Genomic DNA, 20,808 nt, shown 5'->3' with positions numbered 1-20,808 from the left:
GCGCGCTAGCCACCGCGTTGCCGCTCCCGACCTCGCACAACTTGCTGCTGTGCCGATCTACCTCGCCACAACACGTGCAATTGACGCACTAACAAATGTAGCACACAACACACACTGGGACAAACATACGCTCGACCACACTGAAGATAAAACAAGAAATCGCCCCGATTCGTATCAACAAGAGTGCCGTACACAAGCGTAATCGAGCATAGCGCTGTCGATTTTAGCACGGTTGGCTACGTACGTTGCGAAACAAGTTTAACACGCACACATAGCAAATAATCCCTTCTTCGAGAATAAACACTCGTCTGCCAATTCCCTCCGCTAACATCAACAATCACCATCACAAAACGCCGCCAACCATCGCGCGCAGAAGATACACAGACGCACGCGGCCTAGCGACTACGGGAATCCCCGTACTTTCCTAAGCCGTGCTACGGGCCAAAGTGTGCCCCCGCCGGCAGAGACGCCGCAAGCCGCCGGGGTGCACCCGAGATGGAGAACTCGACCGCGACAACCGGGGCGCCGCCAGTGTCCCGGTGCGAGTATAGGCTCACCTTGCGGGGTGGGAGAGACACTGTTTACTGTTGCCGCCGCCTGCTGCTGCTGCCTGCTGTTGTTGTTATTGCTGTTGCTGCTGTGACCCAGGTGGGACAGCTCTCATAGAGCCCGAACACGAGATGAAACTTCCTTCTGTGGGGCGGCATGGGGCGGCCCACGTGACCTGCTTAGCCCTGCCCCCCCCCCCGCTAGCCCCCCCCCGCTAGCCCCCCCCCGCTAGCCCCCTCCCCCGCTAGCCCCCCCCCGCTAGCCCCCCCCCCGCTAGCCCCCCCCGCTAGCCCCCACCTCCGCTAGCCCCCACCCTCCAGCCCCCCGCTAGCCCCCACCCCCGCCAGCCCTCACCAGACCCCCCCCGCCCCGCGATCTTCTCACCAACAAATTTTAGTTTGTAGTGACGTGTAAAAAACATTTGTCAATATCGCTGCCTAAAAAGTAAAACATATATCCTATAGACGATGATGTTCCGGTAAATTGTCCTTCTTCATAGCACATATGAAGAAGGGACTGAAGAAGGGTCTTCATATCTACGTGCATAACTCATATTTCCCAAAACTCCGCCTAAAAACATATATATAAGACCCAAAGAGTATTTTATATGTTTTTTTAAGGCCACATAGTGTTACTGACGAATGGGTTGATGATGTTCGGCAACACTACCAATGCCAATGCAGTGTTACGGAATTATTTGTTGAAGTGGCGAACTATGTAGATTTGAAGTTTTCGTGACTGCAGGGGTCCACACTCTTTGGTTATTTCGGTAAAGTAACGTAGTAGGTATAAAATAAAATACATTACATTTTTAAATAAATACATTCAATAAAAAAATACCTTAAATTTTATTTTATACCTACGTGACTTTACCGAAATAACCAAAGAGTATGGCGAACTATGATTGGCTGGCACGTCACAATGAAATGTGTGACGTGTGTTTCATTTAATTTTTTGCGCAACTATGTGGACGAAGCAGTGACGATCCATTTTTGTGATTTTGGTTGCACAACTGATCGCTCAGGTTTTAATGTGACTTTACCGAAAGAACCAAGAATATGAATACATACTCTTTGGTTCTATTCGGTAAAGTCACGTAGGTAAAAAAATAAAACAACAAAAATCTCACGACGTTTCGGCCACAACACAAGCGGCCTTCATCAGGTGAAGGGATCAGGCTGTCTCGAGGACAGCGCTGGAGTGAAAAACAGCCCACGCTCAGACCGCGGACCTTTAAGCTGTGTGCGAGGAAACAAGGTGCCTTGACAAAGGAATTAGCATAAAAATTAGCATTTGATTGGCCGACTTAGCATAGAGGTGGTGTACATGCGGGTGCACATGCCGGTTGGCGAGGGGGGGGGAGTTTACCTATTGATGGTGTGAAAAGGGAATTTTTAAGAGCTGCGAAAGTTTAGGGTACCACTACAATGGTACAGTATATTTTTCAAGTAGTGGTACCCCAAACTTTCGCAGCTCTTAAAAATTCCCTTTTCACACCATCAATAGGTAAACTCCCCCTCCCCCCCTCGCCAACCGGCATGTGCACCCGCATGTACACCACCTCTATGCTAAGTCGGCCAATCAAATGCTAATTTTTATGCTAATTCCTTTGTCAAGGCACCTTGTTTCCTCGCACACAGCTTAAAGGTCGCGGTCTGAGCGTGACTGTGTTTCACTCCAGCGCTGTCCTCGAGACAGACTGGTCCCTTCACCTGATGAAGGCCGCTTGTGTTGTGGCCGAAACGTCGTGATTTTTGTTGTTTTATTTTTTATTTTTTTACCTACGTGGCTTTACCGAATAGAACCAAAGAGTATGGATCCTTGCAGTCACGAAAGCTTTAAATCTAGAATATGAATACAGGTTTTAATGGTTATGGCTTTATTGAATTACTTAAGCCAGGGGGTGTAAAGCCATTCATTTCCTTGAAAAGGGCCTAATAGAGCTTTCAATCACTATTGGCAGGTCTTGCTTGAGTTTAGGGGCCGTCCATAAATGACGTCACGCGATTTTGGGCAATTTTTGCCCCCCCCCCCCCTCGTCACACAGCGTCACGAAAAGTCAGACCCCCCCCCCTCAAATATGACGTCACAAAGCTCTGCCGCCGCTCCCCCCCCCCACAAAATAAAACATGCTTCAAATCGCTTTAAACTATTGTCATTGTAGTGCGTATTTAATGTGGCGCTGCACTCTGATGTTGTAGCGGAAAACATTTATTAAAACGTCTATTTAATTAAGTAGAACGTGTTGTCTATATTTATTTAAAGTTGCGCATTTTGATGTGACGTCACATTTCTCAACCCCCCCCCCCTCGTCACACATCGTCACAAATGTCTGACCCCCCCCAGGTGCGTGACGTCATTTATGGACGGCCCCCTATACGAAACTTTGATGTCACTGTATAAATTGCATGCGTGCTAAAAACTACTTGAATAACAACGGGTGCATTGAGTGTTGCCAAGCCTAAAATAGTCCCCTTGAGACCCTGTCGAGACGCAAATCTGAATGTATTTTGTCCAAAGACTCAATCAGAAACCAGTTTTTCAGTCTGTTGTCTAGAAACTCCGTCAAGCACTGGTTTGTCAATCACTTTCTATCGTACTGCAAAGATCCCATTATCATGTTCTGTCAGTTCACCGTCAATAGATCCTCTCAGAGACCCATGTCAATCTATCGTCTAAAATATCCATCAGAGACAGGTCTCAGTCTAATGTCTAAAGACTACAACGGAGACTTTTAATTATTTGGGTCTTTCGGCAAAGCCACGTTGATAGAAAAATAATAAAATATTAATGAATTTTAGTATTTTTTTCTATCTACGTGGCTTTACCGAAAGACCCAAAGAATATGAATTCCTGCAGTCACGAAAGCTTTATAAGTCAAGATAGAGACTGTTTGATTGATCAGTTTATCGCCTGAAGACCCCATTGGAGACAATGCTCGTGTAAGTATATTGTCTCAATCACCAACATGGTCACATGTCAGATTCAGGAGCCGTCCATAAATGACGTCACGCACCTAGGGGGGGGGGGGTCAGACATTTGTGACGATGTGTGACGAGGAGGGGGGGGGGGGATTTGAGAAATTACACGTAGGTTTCATTGCCCCGCTCCCTACTGGCAGACTAATGCCCACTTGTAGGCTGGTGCTGAGTCACCTTGTGCTGCACAGGGACAGCTGCCACTGGAGGTGCCCTTCGAATATTTGAGATGTAATTTCATGTAAAGCACTTTGAATTTAAACTTATGCACCATTTAAATGCAAAGATTCTATTTTATCATGAGTATAGTTTAATCACCACCATCATGCTTTTATAAGGTGGCTATGGTTGCCACCCTCCAGTATTAAAGTCCAATGCCAATCCATTTACCTTGCCCTATCCAGCGCGTGTTTCACCCGTCATCATAAAGCTATTCTTCGTGACATCTACGAAAAATTACATTTTACTATGTATTTCCAAGTTGCTTACATTTTTTATATCATGAAAGTTCCAGCATTTTCATCATACACCTGCATTCCACAGCCAAAATCTGCGTTATGATGCAATGGAACAAAAAAGATTTAAACTATTATTGGCGCACAGCTAGGATGTGTATTCAAGCTGCTCAAACAGAAGTTTAAAGCTGTGTTAATTATAAAAATAATGTTAAGTCAGTCATTCAGCTGCAGAACTGTTGCAATACAGCCACGCTGGAGTTCTTTGCGCGATGTGGTGAGCTTCATGGCCCCAGCAACTCTGGCGCCCAGTGCCCGGTAGCTTTTGTGCAGAATTTTATTTACACATTCAAATGTGTTTGCTGTTTCGTTGTACAGTATTTGAAACCACGTCTCCCTTGTAAAAATAACATTCTGAATTCAAATGACGAACCTAGTTTGAAGGTCTCAATAGCCATGGCTTTGCGAGTGGAGGGACCTCTATCTGAGGGGCCGTCCATAAATGACGTCACGCACCTAGGCGGGGGGGGGGGTCAGACATTTGTGACGATGTGTGACAAGGGGGGGGGGGTTGAGAAATGTGACGTCACATCAAAATGCACAACTTTAAATAAATAGAGACAACACGTTCTACTTAATTAATTAGACTTTTTAATAAATGTTTTCTCCTACAACATCAGTGTGCAGCGCCACATTAAATACGCACTACAATGACAATAGTTTAAAGCGATTTGAAGCATGTTTTATTTGGGGGGGGGGGCAGAGCTTTGTGACGTCATATTTGAGGGGGGTCTGACTTTTTGTAACGCCGTGTGACGAAGGGGGGGGGGGTCAAAAATCGTCCAAAACCGCGTGACGTCATTTATGGATGGCCCCTCAATATAAGTGAAGCATCTGTTGAAATGTGATTTAAAGCTTTCGTGACTGCAGAGATTCATATTCTTGGTTCTTTCGGTAAAGTCACGTAGAAGGGAAACAATCAAATAAAAATATAAAACAATAAAATTCTCACGACATTTCGACTGCAACACAAGCAATCATCATCAGGTGTGAAAACCACAAAAATAACATTTTTTAAAAGTGGCGGTTATTTTTTACGTTAGCACCACGGAGAGAGATTTGACAGTTTGTTCAGATGGACGAGTCCATCTATGTTCGGAAAAGAGGAGGGGGGAGACGAAAAATAATGGATGCGGTCTGTAAACCACCTTAAGCATGATTAATCAATTAAGACCCGAAATGGTTTAGCAAATCCTTCCAATGATTGCTAAGCCAGAATCCATCTTCTCGGTTGAAATTGGCTCTGTGTTTGTATATGTGGATAGCCTCATGAACGAATCTCTCATGGTAGCCAGATGTCTTGCAAAGAACCTCTGTCTTGGAGAAGTCAATGTCAAGTGAACCTACTGAATTATAACAGTGATCTGCCACGGCCGAGGTGTTGGTCCTACCGTGTTTCAGGTCTGATTTGTGTTCACGAATGCGGTCCGAGATATGCCGTTTAGTTTCTCCAATGTAGCTGCTACCACAGAGGCAACTTTGTAGACGCCCGGGTACTGTATGTCTGGAACCACATATGTTACAGACGGAACCAGATCACGGATTTTATGTACTGTGTTGAATCGGACGTGGATCTTGTGTTTATTCAGGATTTTGGAGATCTCTTTTGTGATCCCCGCAATGTAGGGTAAAGTGATGGTTTTGAAAGGCTCCTCAAGAGGGTCCTTCTTCATGGTTGGAGTGATAGCTTTGTGGATTGTGTAGTCAGAATAACCATTAGCCTTAAGAGCTTGGTGTACGTGCTTGAGTTCACTGGCTATATGTTCCTGGTCGGATATGCATTGGGCTCTATGGTGTAGAGTCTTGATGAGGGAATTCTTCAGGGATGGATGGTGGTGGGAATCCGGTTTCAGGTAAGCATCCGTATAGGTAGCCTTCCTGTAGACGGAGTGGTTCATTGAACCATCAGGTCTCTTTTTTATTAGGACATCCAAAAAAGGTAGCTTGCCATCGTTTTCGACTTCCATGGTAAATCTGATGGCTGGGTGTATGGAATTGATGTGGTCGAAGAATTGGTCTAGAGCAGGCCGGCCATGTGGCCAGATGACAAAAGTGTCATCCAAGTACCTCTTCCATAAGGTTGGGCGCAGAGTGGCAGTCTGGATGGAGTTAATCTCAAATTTCTCCATGAAAATGTTGGCTACAACCGGAGATAGGGGGGAGCCCATTGGGGTGCCCTCAGTTTGTTAGTAGAAAGTTCCATTTCAAGTGAAGTATGTATTGGTTAAGCAGTGTCTTACCAGGGGGGGTACCTCAGTGTTTAGTCCTTGATGAACCAAGTCTTCAATGATTGCGATGGTGTCAGGTACAGGAACTTTGGTGAATAAGGAAACTAAATCAAAACTGACAAGCAGGTCATTGGGGACAGGGAAATACCCTTGATTGTCAATACCAGGTGAGTAGAATTTGTACCGCAGAGGTGGTTTTTCCAGTGAAAGGCCGCAGGATTTCAGACAGAAAAAGAGCCAGTTTGTAGGTGGGGGAGTTGATAGTAGAGACGATGGTACGAAGGGGTGTATCTACTTTATGTATTTTTCATAAGCCGTATAATCTTGGTGGCCTGGCAGCAGAAGGTTTCAATGAGAACTGTTTGATTTGATCAATTAATGCGGTTGAATCAGAAATGATTTTGTTGGTTTTTATGACGAGGCTGTTGGGGGGATCTCTTTTTATTTTTGTATAGCTGCCATCGTTGAGTAATTCTTGAATTTTGTTGTTATATTCTATTTTATCCATGATGACAGTGACATTGCCCTTGTCGGCTGAGAGGATTACAATGTAATCTCTCTTTTTTAATTTATATAATTCAAAACGCTCATCTTTGCTGAGGTTGCTAGCTGTCATCTAAGCGTTTTTGAGGGTTGCAGCGATTTCAGATCTTGCTACATCTGCAGCAATGTGACCTAGGCCCTTGAGAGCCACGTCTAGTTGGGCAATGATATCATTAACTGGTATGTGTTTAGGTGTGACAGCAAAGTTTAGCCCTTTAGCTAAAACGGATTTCAGACCATCGGAAAGAGAACTGTTACTGCGATTAATTACGACTTTGTTAACGTCTAGCTTTTTGGTGTGTGGGTCCGGTCTGTTGTTTGAGAGGAGGTTAAATTTGGAAATCAGGTTATCCTTACATTTGGTCGACATAGTGGCAGCTGAAGAGGCGGTCATATTGTCTACATGTTCCCAATCCGATGTAGACATTGTTGCCGTCAATGATAAGTGTGATTTGTAGAGTGTCTTGTCTAACTGATCTAGTTCTGGAAAGAATTCGTTTCACATTAGAAGAAGTTACAGCAGCAGAGGTCAGTGAAAATGCAATTTGTATTACCCCAGAGTCGCGACATCTCTTCAGAAAGGTGAGAGACTCGATCAGCTGAGCCTTCTTATCCCGGAGTTTGTTGAAGGATCTCAAAGTTATGTGGAAACCCTCGACGTAGAGGCGGTTAAATTTTGATTTAAAGCTTTCGTGACTGCAGGGATTCATATTCTTGGTTCTTTCGGTAAAGTCACATAGAAGGGAAACAATAAAATAATAAAAATATAAAACAATAAAATTCTCACGACATTTCAACTGCAACACAAGCAATCATAATCAGGTGTGAGATCACTGTTATAATTCAGTAGGTTCACATGACATTGACTTCTCCAAGACAGAGGTTCTTTGCAAGCCATCTGGCTACCATGAGAAATTCGTTCATGAGGCTATCCACATATACAAACACAGAGACAAATTCAACCGAGAAGATGGGTTCTGGCTTAGCAATCATTGGAAGGATTTGATAAACCATTTCGGGTCTTAATTGATTGATTACACTTAAGGTGGCTTTCAGACCGCATCCATTATTTTTCGTCTCCCCAATCCACTTTTCCGAACATAGATGGACTCGTCCATCTGAACAAACTGTCAAATCTCTCTCCGTGGTGCTAACGTTAAAATAACCACCACTTTTTTCAAATTTTCTTGTTGTGGTTTTCGCACCTGATGATGATTGCTTGTGTTGCAGTCGAAACGTCGTGATAATTTTATTGTTTTATATTTTTATTATTGTATTGTTTCCCTTCTACGTGACTTTACCGAAAGAACCAAGAATATGAATCCTTGCAGTCACGAAAGCTTTAAATCAAAATTTAACCGCCTCTACGGGGAGGGTTTCCACATAACTTTGAGATCCTTCAACAAACTCCAGGATAAGAAGGCTCAGCTGATCGAGTCTCTCACGTTTCTCAAGAGATGCCACGACTCTGGGGTAATACCAATCGCATTTTACACTGACGTCTGCTGCTGTAACTTCTTCTAATGCGAAACGAATTCTTTCCAGAACTAGCTTAGCTCTTATCTCAGAGAAAATTATACTTATACGCACCGAACTAGATAAGTTAGACAAGACACTCTACAAATCACACTTATCATTGACGGCAACAATGTCTACATCGGATTGGGAACATGTAGACAATATGACTGCCTCTTCAGCTGCCACTATGTCGATCAAATGTAAGGATAACCTTATTTCCAAATTTAACCTCCTCTCGAACAAAAGACCGGACCCACACACCAAAAAGCTAGACGTTAACAAAGTCGTAATTAATCGCAGTAACAGTTCTGTTTCCGATGGTCTGACATCCGTTTTAGCTAAAGGGCTAAACTTTGCAGTCACACCTAAACACATACCAGTTAATGATATCATTGCCCAAGTAGATGTGGCTCTCAAGGGCCTGGGTCACATCGCTGCAGACGTAGCAAGATCTGATAACGCTGCAACGCTCAAAAACGCTAAGATGCCAGCTAGCAACCTCAGCAAAGATGAGCGTTTTGAATTATATAAATTAAAAAAGAGAGATGACATTGTAATCCTCTCAGCCGACAAGGGCAATGCCACTGTCATCATGGATAAAATAGAATATAACAACAAAACTCAAGAATTACTCAACGATGGCAGCTATACAAAAATAAAAAGAGATCCCACCAAGAGCCTCGTCATGAAAAACAACAAAATCATTTCTGATTCAACCGCATTAATTGATCAAACCAAACAGTTCTCGTTGAAACCTTCTGCTGCCAGGCCACCAAGATTATACGGCTTACCAAAAATACGTAAAGTAGATGCACCCCTTCGTCCCATCGTCTCTACTATCAACTCCCCCACCTACAAACTGGCTCGTTTTCTGTCTGAAATCCTGCGGCCTTTCACTGGAAAAACCACCTCTGCGGTACAAAATTCTACTCACCTGGTATCGACAATCAAGGGTATTTCCCTGTCCCCAGACGACCTGCTTGTCAGTTTTGGTGTAGTTTCCTTATTCACCAAAGTTCCTGTACCTGACACTATCGCAATCATTGAAGACTTGGTTCATCAAGGACTAAACATTGAGGTACCCCCCCGGTAAGACACTGCTTAACCAATACATACTTCACTTGGAATGGAACTTTCTACAAACAAACTGAGGGCACCCAAATGGGCTCCTCCCTATCTCCGGTTGTAGCCAACATTTTCATGGAGAAATTTGAGACTGACGCGATCCAGACTGCCACTCTGCACCCAACCTTATGGAAGAGGTACGTGGATGACACTTTTATCATCTGGCCACATGGCCGGCCTGCTCTAGACCAATTCTTCGACCACATCAATTCCATACACCCAGCCATCAGATTTACCATGGAAGTCGAAAAAGATGGCAAGCTACCTTTTTTGGATGTCCTAATAAAAAAGAGACCTGATGGTTCAATGAGCCACTCTGTCTACAGGAAAGCTACCCATACGGATGCTTACCTGAAACCGGATTCCCACCACCATCCATCCCAGAAGAATTCCCTCATCAAGACTCTGCACCATAGAGCCCAATGCATATCCGACCAGGAGCACATAGCCAGTGAACTCAAGCATGTACACCAAGCTCTTAAGGCTAATGGTTATTCCGACTACACAATCCGCAAAGCTATCACTCCAACCATGAAGAAGGACCCTCTTGAGGAGCCTTTCAAAACCATCACTTTACCCTACATTACGGGGATCACAAAAAAGATCTCCAAAATCTTGAAGAAACACAAGATCCAGGTCCGTGATCTGGTTCCGTCTGTAAAATATGTGATTCCGGACATACAGTACCCTGGCGTCTACAAACTAAGTTGCCTGTGTGCTAGTAGTTACATTGGAGAAACCAAACATGTCTCGGACTGCATTCGTGAACACAAATCAGACCTAAAACACGGTAGGACCAACACCTTGGCCGTGGCAGATCACTGTTATAATTCAGTAGGTTCACGTGACATTGACTTATCCAAGACAGAGGTTCTTTGCAAGCCATCTGGCTACCATGAGAGATTCGTTCATGAGGCTATCCACATATACAAAGACAGAGACAATTTCAACCGAGAAGATGGATTCTGGCTTAGCAATAATTGGAAGGATTTGATAAACCATTTCGGGTCTTAAATGATTGATCACGCTTAAGGTGGCTTTCAGACCGCATCCATTATTTTTCGTCTCCCCCCTCCTCTTTTTCCGAACAAAGATGGACTCGTCCATTAGAACTGTTAAATCTCTCTCCGTGGTGCTAACGTTAAAAATAACCGCCACTATTTTCTAATTTTCTTGTTGTGGTTTTCACACCTGATGATGATTGCTTGTTTTGCAGTCGAAACGTCGTGAGAATTTTATTGTTTTATATTTTTATTATTTTATTGTTTCCCTTCTACATGACTTTACCGAAATAACCAAGAATATCTGTTGAGATGCTTCCTTTGAGCGTGCATGGATTATAGATTTTAAAAAATGTAATATAAATCGCAATCAATTAAAAGTTACAGTATCATGACAATGCCTGCAAATTCACACTAACACATGCCTCTGCTAAAAAATGCATTCTGAAATGCAGGAGGCTCAATTACTTTACTGGCTTGATCAGCTTGGAGGCTTTTTGTTTACTGCATTAGACTAGCTCGCCTCATTATTGTGATCAGCAGTGGCTCAGTTCATTTCCACCAATTACTGCTCTGACCTGCCTTCAACTCATGCCAAGCAAGCGTAAATTATCAGCGTGTCGGAAAGATAATTGGTTCATTTTCAAAATTGTCTCCCAAGCGCGGCTTCATTCCGAATACTCCACGCTTTCTATAATTACCAAATTAAACGCTACAGGTAAATTCACGGCTGCACACTTGATGTGCCTTTTATTGACCCCTATTATGATTGATAATTTGTTCTGAAATGTGCCATTCCTAACCTCTACCATTTACTCCATTAGTGTTATCCAGTAATAACAAGACGCGTTCTGTATAGTAGAGAATCATACGCCAAAACGAATGCATAAAACTCGTAATCGGGGTTGGTGGATCACGCAGAGATGGAGCATGCGTGACTTCCCAGCCTGTAGTGTCATCAGATGACACCTCGACAAATCGGTTGCTAACATGTTTGTATGCACGTGTCTCTTTGCACACTTTTATTATTACGAACTTTTATTATCAACACACGCTAGTATTTTTTCCACAGTTTGATTGAACTTGCAGTATGTCTGTTCATATTTTTGGTAATCTTGGACGCTTAATAACTTCGGGTCCACGAAGCCTAACGAGCTTAAATGTTCTGCACAGACTCGTCTCGCTTGACAATTCCATACTTCTAGATTTAAAGCTTTCGTGACTGCTAGGATCCACACTCTTTGGTGACTTTACCCAATAGAACCAAAGAGTATAAAAATTCCATACTTCATTTAAAAACAACCGGTCCATGTTTCCCGCAGATCCTGGCCCTATTCATTATTTTTTTTCAGCTTAATTTAAATAATTAATCCTCGTTCATTTTACCCCCCCCCCTTTTTTGAAATCTCGAATGGTCGCGCCCAACCACGAGGGCAATCAGAGCGGCTGTTGGGGGAAGCCCCTGACCAACGAGAGGGGCGCGCTTACAACGCCGCTAGTCATGGCGCCGGAGCAGCCACTGTCTGTTCGCTCTTTAGTGCGAGACCAACAATTACAATAATAATTATTACTACTACAGTATTGCTATTGCTAAAATAATTATGTAGTTATAATCTTAACAAATAGCATTATTGTTTGCTTTACCACAACCGTTCCGACGCGCTGGAAGTGGGTGGCTTTCATGAAGAAAATTTTACATATCGAAAGGATGCCACCCACTTTCATTCGGCACATAAACGTGAATCATTCTGGGGTCAAAATAATGTATTTTGTACATGAGAGTGAAAATAAAAGTGTGCATTGAAAAACTTGCTTTTTACTAATAAAAAATATATATCTCCGCAAATGCACATACTCAGGGCTTAATCTCAACCGAGTTAGTAGAGCCATAAAATATTTCTGTACCAGACACACCATGTCCAGTATACCTCTCGCTATGGCGGTGGCTCCAAGTCATGTGCCTACTCCAATCTATAAGCAAGCCAGGAAATAAGAATAGGGTTTACCCTTTCTGGCAATAAAACAGGTGTTAAGTTGTTCAAACACCAAATACAAACATTTTGCAAGGAATCAAGTGCATTAACCACACGTACTTGTGGTGAACATGCAAACAAACATGCTCTGATAAATTTAGACTTAAAACTTTCGTGACTTCAGGAATTCAGTTTCTTGGTTCTTTCGGTCAAGTCACGTCGATAGAAAACAAAAATCTAAATTAAAAGCAAAAAACCCACAATGTTTCGATCGCAACACAAGTGGTCTTATTCTTGGTTCTTTCGGTAAAGTCACGTAGAAGGGAAACAATCAAATAATAAAAAATATAAAACAATTAAATTCTCACGACGTTTCGACTGCAACACAAGCAATCATCATCATGTGTGAAAACCACAGCAAGAAAATTTGAAAAAAGTGGCGGTTTTTCAATTCTTTTTCAAATTTTCTTGTTGTGGTTTTCACACCGGATGATGATTGCTTGTGTTGCAGTCGAAACGTCGTGATAATTTTATTGTTTTATATTTTTATTATTTTATTGTTTCCCTTCTACGTGACTTTACCGAAAGAACCAAGAATATGAATCCCTGCAGTCACGAAAGCTTTAAATCAAAACAAGTTGTCTTCTTCAGGTGGAAAAAAAAGAAGGCAGCTTGTGTTGCGATCGAAACGTCGTGGGTTTTTTGCTTTTAATTTAGATTTTTGTTTTCTATCTCCGTGATTTTACCGAAAGAACCAAGAATATGCTCTGATAATATATGCATTGTCTTTGGAACTGATTGGCCTACACCAGAGACATCCTTCTTTTTGGCCTAGTCTCATCAGTGTCTGGTTTGACACCAGAGAACTTTTTCATACTTTGATCCTGGCAAAAAGGTCCCATTTTGAACCCAGTAATATTCAGAAACTAAGCTCTTGCACACACTAACCCTACTAAATTTGCCAAACTTCCCAAGAAAGACCTCACATTGTGTGTTTCTTGTTTAGAACGCCAGGCAACTCGGCGCTATTTGTTTAACAGGACACAACTCTGCTGATGAGACTCGGGAGAACTGCGGTTTAAGCCGATGGCAAAATTGGCTTCGGAGGCACATGAGGCTGATGGACCCAAATATTATTTTGTTTGTGTTCAAATATTCTTATCCAGTAATTTGTCTTCATAATTAGTTCTGACATTTGGCGAGTCCTAAACATGATCGGTGCTATTTTATCACACCCGCTAAAGGGGCTCTCTTGGCCTCAATCCAATCGGTGGAGGCTCTTCCGCCCGTAGTGGTGTGATCAAGGATTTGCAGGGCTGCACCATAACTACATTTTATTATTTAAATTCTAACACACCAACCAGCATGGTGTATATTGGACTGTTAAGACAACCGTGAGCTAATGTTGATTTTACAGAATGCTATGCTCCAAGCCAGCGATTGGCTTTAATGTACACGAAACATCCACAATTTTTGAATAATATTGGCCTCTACGTTTCAATTCAACCAATCCGATTCAAGTGCGTCTGTTGCAGGAAGCACGTGTGATGTAGGTAATCACAAATGAAGCAATGATTGAGCGTTTCAACCAGCAGTTGGCACCATGTGTGGTTGGTTTGACACTTGTCTCAGCTGATGCAGAATTTGAATGCAGATCCTTACACACAGCAGATACTGGGTTTTGACGTAGGGTTTTACACGCGACAATCTGAGTTTGGGTTTAGATAGAGGTCCCTGCACTCGCATAGCCATGGCTATTGAGACCTTCATAACTAGGTTCGTCATTTGAATTCAGAATGTTATTTTTACAAGGGAGACGTGGTTTCAAATACTGTGCAACGAAACAGCAAACACATTTGAATGTGCAAATAAAATTCTGCACAAAAGCTACCGGGCACTGGGCGTCAGAGTTGCGGGGGCCATGAAGCTCACCACATCGCGCAAAGAACTCCAGCATGGCTGTATTGCAACAGTGCTGCAGCTGAATGACTGACTTAACATTATTTTTCTCATTAACACAGCTTTAAACTTGTTTGAGCAGCTTCAATACAAATCCTAGCTGTGTGCCAATAAGAGTTTAAATCTTTTTAGCTCCATTGCATCATCATATAGATGTTGGCCTTGATGAAAATGCGGGAACTTTCATGACAGGATAAAGTAAGCCACTTGGAAATACATAGTAAAATGTAATTTTTCGCAGATGTCACGAAGAATAGCTTTCTGATCACGGGTGAAACACGTGCTAGATAGGGCAAGGTTAATGGATTGGCATTGGAGTTTAATACTGGAGGGTGGCAACCAAAGCCAACTATAAAAGCATGATGGTGATTAAACTATAATAACAATAAAATAGAATATTTGCATTTAAATGGTGCTTAATTTTAAATTCAAAGTGCTTTACATCAAATTGCATCTCAAATATTCGAAGGACATCTGCAGTGGCAGCTGTCCCTGTGCAACACAAGGTGACTCAGCACCAGCCTGCAAGTGGGCATTAGTCTGCCAGTAGGGAGCGGGGCAATGAAAACTACGTGTAATCCCAATTTAGTCATTAGAGCGGTCTTTGAGAGGATGTTCCAACTGTAAAAATGAGACAACCTACTACCAGTTTGTGGATATCTGTGTAGTGGTCGACTTGACGTGGACAACTTTCTTGTTTTCTCCGACACCACTTTTATTATAACTCTTCACATTTCGTCTGTGACTCCGTCATTCTGCTTAGCCGCAGCTCGCTCGCCGCGCTCCACCCGTCTCGCTCACTCCGCTTCCTCCCCTATCCCTCACTGTCCCTCTGCATCGTCCCTGTCTTTCTCCGTCGCTTGCTGTCTCCGTCACTCGATGTCTCTGTCTCTCTTCGTCGCTCGCTGTCTCTGTCTTTCTCCGTCACTCGCTGTTCCTGTCTCTCTCCGTCGCTCGCTGTCTCTGTCTCTCTCTCTCGCTCGCTGTCTCTGTCTCTCTCCGTCGCTCGCTGTCTCTGTCTCTCTCCGTCACTCGCTGTCCCTGTCTCTCTCCGTCGCTCGCTGTCTCTGTCTCTCTCCGTCGCTCGCTGTCTCTGTCTTTCTCCGTCGCTCGCTGTCTGTCTCTCTCCGTCGCTCGCTGTCTCTGTCTCTCTTCGTCGCTCGCTGTCTCCGTCTCTCTCTTCGTCACTCGCTGTCTCTCTCTCTCTTCGTCGCTTGCTGTCTCCGTCTCTCTCCGTCGCTCGCTGTCCCTGTCTCCCTCCGTCACTCGCTGTCCCTGTCTCCCTCCGTCGCTCGCTGTCCCTGTCTCTCTCCGTCACTCGATGTCTCTGTCTCTCGCTGTATCTCTGTCTCTCTTCCGCTGTCTCCGTCTCTCTCTGTCTCACGCTGTGTCTCTGCTTGTCTCTGCTTATGTGTCTCTCTCTGCTTGTCTCTGCTCTACTGCTAGCCTGTTCTGTCTCCTATGTCTTCGCTCCGGTTCTCCCCGACCTGCTTCGTTCCAGTCCCAGCGACAACTCCACTCGTTCTTCCCGTCTCCCGAATATATCCCCGTTTTCATTACCAACCAATTAATTAGGCCGCGTGCCACCGACGCCCCACGTCCCCCCGCACCTGTTACTTGCCCCCTCTATTCCCAGACATCCCGTCAATGACTTGCAAATTGCGATTGACAACTACAACTTTTTTCGGCTTGACTGAGGATCTAAAGGAGGTGGAATTGTCATCTATGTTCGTAATACTATTGCATGTTCACTAGTTCACTCCTTGTTTAAAAAAATGTTGCTTTGAAAGTCTGGCTCTCAAAATAACTCTCCCAAATAATCAATAGATATTGGTAGTGTGCTGCTATCGACCGCCTAGTGGGAAGGATGTTGAAGCTGCATCTGCACTGAGAGAGCTTTTTGGGGGCCTCCCTAAAGGTGAAATAGTTTTAGTGGGTGATCTAAATTGGAATTGGCTAAACCCGCCGGCCGTGGCCACAAATTTTGCAGATGAATTTAATCTGTTTCAATTAATAAATGTCCCCACAAGACCCAACCTAAAAAATCCGGGACAGTCATCTCTGCTTAACGTCCTATTGACAAATGCCCCTCACAATTTCACACTGATTGGTGTTCTGGGTAATAACCTTAGTGATCACTCCTTCATTTTGGGGTGAGATCATCAGCCAGACCCAAAGCCCCCCCTAAATTGGTTGAGAAGCACTCTATGAGACACTTCAGCACTCATTTACTAATGACGTGCTTCACTCGGATATTGACAAGGTCTGTGATATCCCCAACCTGACTACGGCTTGGGAGACCTTCAGGTACACGTTTCTCCAAATTCTTAACAAACATGCTCCGTTGGTTAGATTTAAAACTAAAAGCAACCGCCCACCATGATTTGATCCTTTGATTACAAAGCTCATGAAAACTAGGGACAAGGCTTGAGCATGTGCTCAGAAAAGTAATTTGGTCAATGACTGGCTAGAATACAGGATTTTAAGGAATAGGTGCGTCAAAAAAATACGGCATGCAAAAAATGCCTACTTTTCCTCCACTCTCCTGGAATCACATGGAAATGTCAGGATTTTCTGGAAAACAATCAAATGTATCGAAAAGGCATCCAAAACAGACAATCTGCCCGTTGAGCTTAACCGAAATGGGGAATATTTTTCAGATCCCAAAAAAAGAGTTGACAATTTTAACCTTCATTTTTCTGAAGCTGGTAATCTTTTTGATAATGTATTGGGAGTCATCCCTGCTCATGCAAATTCATACACCCCTGTCCAAACATTAAACGAATTTAGTTTCCAGACAGTCCACGAAAGTAATGTTCTTAAACAACTGTCCTACCTCAAAGGGTCCTCCTCTACCAGAGCAGATAGTATTCCCGTCTTTGCTCTACTAACTGTTGGTCACTTAATATACAAACCTATAGCCCATATTTTCAACCTGTCCATCAAAGAAGCATCAGTTCCTCTAGAATGGAAACATTCCTATGTCCGTCCACTTCACAAAGGGGGCCCTAAAGATGATCCCAATAACTACCGACCTATCTCAATTCTGTCCCCGTTGATGAAATTTTTGAAAAATTATTGACCTACCAAATTAGCAGTTTCCTGTCCACCAACAATCTACTACATATAAAACAATCTGGGTTCCGAAAAAAATACAGCACCACATCTGCTGCATTAGACTCTGAATCACATTTACAGTAGCCTTGATAATAAGCAGTACTGTGCCTGTCTTTTTCTAGACCTGTCCAAAGCTTTTGATACAGTATACCAAAACACCCTGCTTAGTAAACTAAGTTGCCTCGGTTTTTCCGAAAACGCAGTAAAATGGTTACAAAATTACCTCTTTTCTCACAACCAAACTGTATTCACAGATGGTTGCAGGTCAAACAGTGTTAAGATAACAAAAGGGATTCCACAGGGTTCCATCCTCGGCCCCCTTTTGTTCTCTCTTTATGTCAATGACTTGGGCACTGACCTGGATCATTCCAGGGTAAATCTGTTTGCAGATGACACGATACTGATTACTGCTGGCCGCTCTCCGGATGAGGTGATTGTTAAGCTACAGGGTGATTTCAACAAACTACAACATCAGCTAGTTGCTCTTAAACTAGTCCTGAATACCTCCAAAACTAAGGTGCTATGCTTCTCACCAGGAATAAAGCAGGAAGTTATTTTTCCCCAATTACATTCCTTAAATAATTCTCAAATAGAGCAAGTCAAGATCTATAAGTATCTTGGGGTCATCCTGGATTCAAAAGTGAATTTTGAAGATCACATTGATTATATTGGTAAAAATAAAAAAAAATTGGTTTTCTGTATCGACACAAGCACTGCTTCCCCCAAATGTTCCGTTTGGAATTTATAAAAGCTACCATACCGCCTCTACTTGACTACTGTGACATCGTGTATAAATCAGCCCCAAGTACTGTACTGAAGAAGCTTGATTCCATCTATCACTCGGCCTTAAGATTTACATTGAACTGCCCATATAGGACTCACCACTGTGATCTCTACATTGGGTCAAACTTAACATCTCTTAATGTTCGACGGCTTGTGCACCAGATCTTATTTATTCACGATGTACTTACAAAAAAATCCGCAGACTACCTGCTGGATCTCCTCTGTTTCAAAGAACAAATTTGACCTCAGGTCTTCGCTCATTTACCAGCTTCACATTCCCTATTGCCGTACACAAACTGGAGGAAGGGCCTTTGCTATTGATGCCCCCAGGGTCTGGAATGCTATTGCCAATAAACTGCAATTTGAATCGCTACCAATGAGATCTTCTCTCAAAACTGCTCTAGAGGAGTTGTACACCCCTAGCTGCCACTGCTATTCATTGGCGTAAAATAAAATAAAATGTTTCGCTCCAGATGACGCTGCAAAGTATTATCTGTATTTTGATTTAGCGTGCTGATCTTAAAGGTGCATTGAAAAATTTGATACTCTGACTAATGCTTCTGTTGTTGTGGAGTAACACATGCAGCCAGCTATGGATTTGGTGTTACATGTTATTTATGTAGTTTATTGTAAAAATTCAGTCACAGTCCCTGTGATCACTGTTACGTTGCAATTATGGCTTTATTTTTTGGTGATTTCGAAAACTTTTTTGGTTTGGACATGTTTGTTTTGTTGTAGTACGGAGTTAGACTGATGGCCTTAATCTAAGTTTTCTTGTTGTTTGACTTGCATCCCACTGGGATTTTTTGCACACAGCGTTGGTGTACGGTGCTTTTTTCAGGAATATTTTGCTGTTTTTTCATGGATTTTCTGTTTGCACAGTCACATAGTCACTTTAAGATGTTGTTTTTGTTCGTGTTTTTGTTTTTTTTGTTTGTTGTGGTTGCACCCGAGTCAAGAGCCGAATGGCTCACAGGGCTATACCAAAATAAATAAACTGAAACTCCGCCCTTGACAACAACCCCAGCCAATCACAGCCGTACATCGCTCTCCAGATTAATTGGCCCGTCATTACCGCACAGTTAACCCGCCGCCACACCTGGCCGGCCCGACGTAACCCCACTGTCCATAACTCGCGCGTCTTTACCATTGCCCCCTGTATGCGCGTGTTAATCCACTACATCTGCAAACAATAAGAGTAGACCTTGTGGTGTCAGGTGTCAATTTGAAACAGCTCAGGGTATATCACACAAGAGTTGGCAAGGTGCAGTGGCACTTACAGTAATGCTCATGCTTTCCCATGCATAACAACATTATTTTTTACAAAAAAGTAAGGTTGACTTTCAAACCTGAAAATGTCAGAAAAAGCACATGAAAGGATGTCACGTTGCTGTGTGTGTAGCTACTGCTCGGCAGGTTGTCACACAGCCTCACTCGCTGCTGCAAACGCAGAACAAAGCTACACAGCGTATTTCTTGACACTGTTAATCAATGTCAAGAATATCCATGTCGACTACAACCAGCATTCATTATCAAGTCTTTGTTTGGACAGACGTTGTGGTTCTAGTAAAATTATCACATTAACTCACAGTATACGCTTATGTTAAATCGAATGTGTTTCCATTCAATACACTGAAACAAATTATTTGGTAATGCTGTGATGGTAACCAGGGGCGGAGCCAGGGGGGGTGACAGGGGTGACATTCTGCGTATAAGTGTACGACACTCGGTCTGGCGGACTCCGTGCAACTGCATTGTCAGAGTGTGTCGCCAACTGATGGCGTCGAGTTCAACAGCCTGACTCTCTAATCATTCTTGAAATTAACATTTGTTGAATGTCACCCCGGCCTGAAATCCTGGCTCCGCCGCTGATGGTAACGGTGCACGAAGCACAACACAACAAAAACGTATCTCTGGCAAGAGCACGTAACTCAAGAAGGCAGTGTTATTCATGTATGTTGAGTTGTGAAACAAATACATATATATTTACACATCCCATTTGTTTCACGCAACACACAAACATGTGTAACACACTACCGCCTTTGTGCGGCGTTATGCAATAAACCATCAACAATGCCCAAAAAGTGAAGTGATTTGTACACGTTCCGGTGCGTATAGTTTGGTAAAAGACGCGGTTTATCGGCAAATCACAGGTTTGATAAATCATCGGCGACACGTACTTTCTGAGAATGAGTAATCTCAGTAGCAATGGTTCAACAGTCAGTGTCTCATCAGCAGTCAGGCTTGCTTGAACCGATGTTCCAACACCTATGAATTATGAAATAAAACGGGAGGTGGTAATATTTACATTATGAGACCTCCTTTGCCAGTAACAAGATATAGTAATAGGTTTTACCCTTTTAACTGGCACAAAAACTCACACCTTTATTCAAGGCATCATGTTTGCAATAACCACAACACAAGCAGTCAAAATGCAAACAAAAGAGACAACTCTGATAATAATATGCACTGTCCTTGAATTTGATTGGTCCACACCCGAGACGGCTTTTCTTAGAGCC

At 43.1% G+C, this 20,808-nt stretch overlaps 1 protein-coding gene across 9 annotated transcripts in view; it reads right to left on the bottom strand.

Moving 5' to 3' along the window:
- Positions 1 to 20,547, bottom strand: part of MVB12B (multivesicular body subunit 12B) — a 139,347-nt gene extending 118,800 nt beyond the window's left edge. For 4 of the 9 annotated variants that reach the window (XM_032959035.2, XM_032959044.2, XM_032959040.2 and 1 more), the window contains exon 1: positions 558 to 736. The gene's annotated coding sequence lies outside the window, so the exon portion shown is untranslated. The other 5 variants (XM_032959041.2, XM_032959042.2, XM_076068722.1 and 2 more) reach the window with 4 other exon arrangements.
- Between the last annotated feature and the right edge of the window lie 261 nt (positions 20,548 to 20,808).

The sequence above is a fragment of the Petromyzon marinus genome, chromosome 22, assembly GCF_048934315.1.
Source record: "Petromyzon marinus isolate PM22_M1 ecotype Great Lakes invasive population chromosome 22, UKy_Petmar_22M1.pri1.0, whole genome shotgun sequence".
Lineage (NCBI taxonomy): Eukaryota > Metazoa > Chordata > Hyperoartia > Petromyzontiformes > Petromyzontidae > Petromyzon > Petromyzon marinus.
This window is presented reverse-complemented; position numbering and strand designations above follow the sequence as displayed.